Genomic DNA, 6,955 nt, shown 5'->3' with positions numbered 1-6,955 from the left:
AAAGTCACAGTTTGTCGTAAAACTGTTGAAATATAAGACTATGAAAAATACGCAACTAGAAAGACTACAAATCCCAGAGTCGCGTAAGTGATGTCACAATTGTTTTCCTCCACTAAGAGATAGCTAAGATCAGCGCCATATAGATATAATCTATCTATATGGCGCTGGCTAAGATAAGATAACTTTAACAAGATGCCTGTGTGCTTAGTACCAGGTTGTTATCATACCAGCAATGGGTCTTGCTCGTTCTTTCGCTTCCCGTCTGATGAAAGGACCAGGAGTGGCTGGATCAAGTTAGCTACCAAGCTAGTAGCTAGCACGTTAGTTAGCATTACAGCCTTGTCCTTTTTATTAGCCTTAACATGAAGTAACATTAAGTAACCCAAAATGTTAAACAGTAAGAGTAGTAGTCATATTTCGTGAACCCTTTGAAGAGTACTGTCACCGCTGTGATCATTCTATAATACACAATTTAAGCCCGGGGGAGAAATGCTAACGCTAACGCTACATTAGCATCTGCGATCTTTTGTACTTCATGCTATCTGCACAAATGGTTGACATTAAACATTAAAACGACCAGGCAGTTCAGAGAGAATCAAAGGAAGGCAGGCAGGCAGCTTTGCATGACATTCTTCAGGACGTGTTTCATTGTGCTGATAGTGAGGGTAGTCAATCCTTTTTTTGACAAGACAGTAGTGACGGCCATCTTGGTGACGTGTGTTGTTGTGCGAGACCGGAGATGTAGTTCATTGAGCGTTTCACACAAACAAATGTGTTACTTACATCATGTGTAATTCAAACGGGATCGAAAGATAATCTTTCTCTCTCCATTGACTTCAATACATCATTTTTCCGAAATAAGGTCCTATGGAGGTCCACCGGAAGGGGAGGGACTTCGCCACTCTATAGCCCTTAAAGGTAGGGTAGGTAAGAATGGAGAAACCAGCTCGAGTGCGCTAGAATTTGAAAGTATGCAGCCGAAAAAAATCTGCCCCTTCCTTCAGACTTCCTTACAGAGCCCCTCCTCCAAAACACACGAACGTGCACATGACCAATGAGGGCACGAGATAAGTTTGTGCACAGATGGAAGGCTGACAGGCAGGTAGGCCATCCAGTTATTTTAGCCGGGCCGGCTCAGATGATTGGTCGTGCTTTTTACAGTACTACGGCTTCCACAGATGACATTTTTTAATGTATTTATTGTCAAAGTATTTAATATATTCATTGCTATCGGGATGTTGAGAGCATTCCATGGAATATAACAAAAAGTGTTTCTGAAGTGAATTACCTACCCCACCTTTAAGGCCACACACATTTCTTCACTTTTTGCCATTTGTGTGGCCAGGGGACAATTATTGAAGAAGCCCTCAGTCGTTGTTTAAGAGTCTTGAACACGAGTGTTTTCCAGAGCGAAAAAAATGCACACTCACATGAAAATGATGTTTGCAAACCCCCAAAATAGATGTTTTATTTTAACATGCAAGCTAAGCATTCTGGTTCTCTGACAAGAAAATCAAGCAACAAGACAACATTTACTTCAGGCTAACAGGACAAACATCATTGCCGCATTTTTTTGGGTAATTTTAGAGTATTTATTTGAGTTTACTTTTAAGTAGAGTAGCTTCGAATGAAATTCTTGCAACTTTTGATTCGCATTTCTTTGTTAATCCAAATTCTGTGTGGTCTTTATTTCATGCTAGCACCATAATCCGTGTATCTACCGTCCAATTGTTTTTCTTTATCAAACAAGTAAACGGAAGAGCGTCTGAGAGACGTTTTTGCTTTTTGCTTTTTACCTTACTAAATGGTCTAATGGTCATTGGAGCGAGGGGCAGGGCGAAACTCACGGAAGTGATTTCAAAACAAAAGCACTCATGTGCTTGGAACAGTGATAATATTATAAATCAAGCCACTTCTGTTAAGTTTGTTAAAAAAGGATTTTTGCCATTAATTCTTTGTGAGTTTGACACTGTTGGACTCAGTACTAGTGAAACTACTCCCACAAGTACTATGAAGTACTTTTACTATGTACTTCACAGTAATCCTCTGTCAATGTCCCCTCCTGAGTACAAGAAAGCATGTTTTTCTGCTATTTTTAATAAGCATTAAAAAGCCTTTCTTCCTGAGACGATATTATTGGACACTCCACCATGTCAATAAGTTTCTCTGTTTGTAGTGTATTGGTCTTTTGTAGAGGTTTTTCATTGCCTGCTAAAATCTTGCCTAGGGCAGCAAATTGGTCAGAACCAGCCCTGGTGTCATCCCCCCCCCCCCCCCCCCCCCCCCCATACTGAATATTTATTCAGTATGATACTATCATACTGAATAAATATTTACTGTGAATGTATGCAAAAATGTATGGCATATAGCTGTCTAACAGAAGTTAAATCCATGTCTCACTTATTCTGACATTAGGGGCGTTCACACCAAGTACTTTTCCCACAATAGTTCATGAGAACTTAAGTTCATGAGAGCTCTTTTAGTTCTGATGAACTAAAGCATATCGCGTTCACACCAAAATTAGTTCCTGGGGGTGGATTAGGCAAATGAGCCGCTGACGTCACTTCTTCTTCTTCTGCTTTGGGTTTACTGGCAGGCCGCAAACAACTTCACGGCGAGTACAGTAGGTGGCGGTATGCACCTTAAAGTTGCAATTCGCCAAATAACCGAGAGAAGAAGAAGAAAAAAAACTTCCGCTTCCGCTGTATGCTTCTGTTTACCTTCCGACCTCAGGCACGGTATGGAGTTGACGTTTTGGTGGTCGTGTTATACAGCTTCGTAACTGAGTTATTTAAGCCAATAACTCAGCCACAAATACAAATACAGATCGACCATTCAAATGCAATAGAAATGCTGAGTCGGAGGCGAAGGCGGTTAAGAAGCCTTACAAAAGGATTGGACGATGAAAGCACACGCTATGGACATGTTCCGCCGTAGGACAGCTGAGGATGATGGCCGTTATCACGCCCAAAGAACAGCAATGGTACGTTCATTAAATCACATTAATACTATCTAATGTAGGATTGATGGAGTTATGTAGGGCTAATTTGTGTCTTTGTATGTGTTCCAGATATGCGAATACTACGGAACGCGTCGTGTCCCGCGCTCTCTCTGGGTGAACAATAGAACATCGGCCTGGTGGGAGGTGGTGCCAACGTACACCAATGTGCAGTGGATCAAAGATTTCCGAATGTCCAAGGGCTCTTTTCAACTCCTCTGTATTCGCCTGGAAGCAACGTTGGGGAGACGCAACCTAAAAAAATCGCCGCGGGGCAAGACACGTGCACAGCCCTTGAGGCATCTGAACAGCATGGAAATTGTAAATTGACAATAAAGCTGATATTTTGTACAGTGCATTTGGTTCTCTCTTTTATTTACCACAGTCAACAGACACAATTACAATAGTGCAGACACACCTTAGTGCAAAGATTAAATGTCAGTATCAAAACAGTACTCATACTGTATATTTGTATATTAATATGAGTATATTATTATGTTAAATGTGTGTTAAAGACAATGGGATGAGGTTGAAAGCTCTTTAAAAAGCTTTTGTATACCATCTTTACTGTGATAAATACATACATGTTAAGCATACACACCTGAAGAACTACGTTACACACACACAGGTTAGTCTGTGTACCGCTGCACTGCTGCTGGTTTAAACAAAGACAGTCATGACGCTAGTGCCGTGCATGTAGGTTCTCTTTTATTTATCAGCAGCAGATCAGTAGTGTCAGTAGTATCAAAACAATATAATAACAGTGGCAATATATATATATATATATATATATATATATATATAATAACAATAGGTAGGCTCAGCAGCAGACAAACCTTAGTGCAAAGTTAGGTGTCAGTATTAATAACAGTGGCATATATATATATATATATAATCACAATAATACAAAATTAACTGTCCCAGGTGTAGGCAATTTGGGGTGAAGTGTCTTGCCCAGGGACACAACGACATCCTGACTGCAGTGGGGTTTGAACCTGTGCTCCCCTGATCTGAACATCAACGCACCAGACCACTGCACCACACGCCTCCCAACAAGTCATTGTACAGTTTATCAACGACGACAAGTTTTTCTTAATTTTTGTATTGAAGGCCTGTTGGATTTAATCAGCTCGCTTAGCACTGCCAGAAGCCCAGCCAGAAAGGTATTTTGTTGCTCCACCTCGATTCCTGGGCCTTGTGTGAATGCAGCAGCCGTTCGTCGTGCATCTCCTTGGCACGCAGGTCCTCATTCTCCTTGCTGACCATGGCACGGCGGTCCATCGCCATGATGGTGTCAAGGAAGCTGTCATCGCGTGCCCGCTTTCCTAAGGTGAAATATGCAAGAGACAAGATCAGTTTAATCGCAACAACGAGACAACATTGTCCAACATTGGACATGGTGCAGGCAGGGACAGTGTACAAAATGCAGGTGTAAAGTAGAAGATAAGATAGGATCAAATAATATCAAATAAAAAATAAATATCAAAGTGCCCTTATTTATTGTTTTGTGCTTAATGTATGCTTGAACTTTGTTTTATAGGGATTAGTGGACATCAGTTAGATGTGTAACCTTCTTTCAAGGCCAGAGTAGTTACAGTGTAAGTGGATTGACATCTAACATAACATGGCTGAGTACAATTATAACAATCAATAAAAAAAAGGAAAAATAAATAGAATTTCAATTACATTTCTACTTAAATGTGCAAAAATATTAGAACATCAGTCTTTGTGGCATGCAGGTAATCAACTGTTTAAGCTTTTACCATTAACATGTAGAATGAATGTTGCAAATGACTTGAAATTATAGCAACTAGGTAGCATTATGTCCAGCTAGCATGCTAATTGCTAACGTTATATTATCGTTTTATCCCGGAGGGGAAAACTAGTTTCTAATCCTGAGAGAAACACCTCGCCTGAAACACACGATTAGTGCCATGAGTTAGTGAAGCAAATTACAGAACATTGCACACTTATTCACAAGTCAAAACGTGTTCATAGCGGACACGGCTGAGAATAGCTAGCTAGCTAGATGTTGTTAGCCAGCTTGGACCTATGATAGCAAGTTCTAGCATGGCTAGCTCGATCTACTGAGCAAATAGAAGTACATCTAAGACCAGTATTGTGCAGATTAAAACAGTGCAGTGCCTGTATTTTATTTTACCTTCGTAGTCGTCCCGACATGACTTTGCCAGGTCTGCTAACTTTGCTGAGCCACGGAAACTGCATTCAGTAGAAGCTTCTGAATGCGGCGCTTCGCGTCCTCCGAGTAAATCGCCAGAAGCGCCGTCACATCCTCATCACCCCACCGCTCCGATGATTTATTTAGTGTTGCTATAATAACTGCTTTCACAAAAGTAATCTCTTCGGGTGCGCTGGCCGAAGCGAGCAAATACAATGGCCGCTTACAAAAAAAAATTCAGAGTCAAACGGGCGTGGTTTGCATTCCGCAGAGCCAATCAGACGTACGAACTATTTTCTCCCACAACAGTCCCTGCTCTCTAGCAGGGACTGAAAAGCGGGTCGGGCGAACTAATTTGAACTACTTTAGTTCCTGGGGCTTTTTGGTGTGAACGCAAATATATCGTAGTTCTGATGAACTATTGTGGGAAAAGTACTCTGGTGTGAACGCGCCTAATGTATTTAACCCCAAATAAAAGAACCCAATAAAAAGAGTTGTTAAATAATAGTGAAGTCACGTTGTTGTAATAACAATAATCTCTCTCGGTTCTTTTTCTGCTTTGCCAAAAGCCACTGTGTCAAGTGTCCTAGTAGAGTTGCCGTATGTAGTTGTCCAATATGGCGAAGCATCTCGCACATGCGCAGTACAGATCGGGCAGGGGGACAGATCGGGTAGTGACAATGGTCATTATTTTTTTGCCACACACATTAAATAGGAAAATACTCTGAGCATGCGCAGTGTAGTTTTTACAGTCACCATTCACTTAGACAGTGAGAGGGAGGGGCATGATCAGGTTTTGTCCCACATGGCTCTAAACAGCTCAATAGGCACACACTGTGACTGTAGACACTAATTAGAAGAACACTGACTAAAACAGCAATGTACAGACGAATCAGATGATTAAACATGATCTTAAAATATTTTTTTTTTGTAATCCTTATTTGTAATACTTTCTGCTGACACTAGGTAATGACCAGTCGCCACTGTTTATAAGACATGATAAACAGGGCAACTGTGACCGGATGCTTGCCAAATAGTGAGCCCATATTTATCTGTACTGCTAAGTCTTATATTGGCGACTTAGCTTACTTTGTCGTCATCAGCCAGCATCCTTGGTATCTGTTGCTCACTGAGTTGATTCTCGCTAAGTAGCCAATAGGCTATAAGGCTTAGTTCTCTTGCCAAATAGTGAGCCATGTATGAAAACTATGTTAGAACTGGTTTATAAATGGTTCTTAATGATTAACAAAGTGTTTACAACCTAAATGAATAACCTATTTATAAACCCTTTATAAAGGGTAGTCTTATTGTAAAGTAGTAGGCTACCAACAGCTCTTTGCATGCGCTATTTTTCAGAACATCTATAAGTAGTACTATTAAATAATTGGTCATTTCAAAAAGTGTAAACATGTAAACTACGCATTCTGGTACTCTCTGACAAGAAAATAAAGCAAAAAGACAACATTTACTTCAGGCAAACATCGTCATTATTTTTAGTAATTTTAGCGTCAGTGGAGTAAGGAGGAATTATTTATAGTTTACTTCTTTTAAAGTGCCCGCGCCCTGCTGCAGCACATTTGATATGAAAGGTTTACTGACATGTCCAAATTGCAGATCATGACACTAAGTGTTCTAGTTTATTACATTTCTTTGTGCACGCTATTTCTGAAAACATTTATAAATTATACGTTCAAAAAGTGGTTGGGACATATCATGCCTATATGTTCATTGGACATTGTTGTCTGAAACATAATTAATAGTAATAACTAATTATGTTT

This window comes from Trematomus bernacchii, unplaced genomic scaffold (assembly GCF_902827165.1).
Source record: "Trematomus bernacchii unplaced genomic scaffold, fTreBer1.1, whole genome shotgun sequence".
Classification (NCBI taxonomy): Eukaryota; Metazoa; Chordata; class Actinopteri; order Perciformes; family Nototheniidae; genus Trematomus; species Trematomus bernacchii.
Note: the sequence above shows the minus strand (reverse complement) of the source record.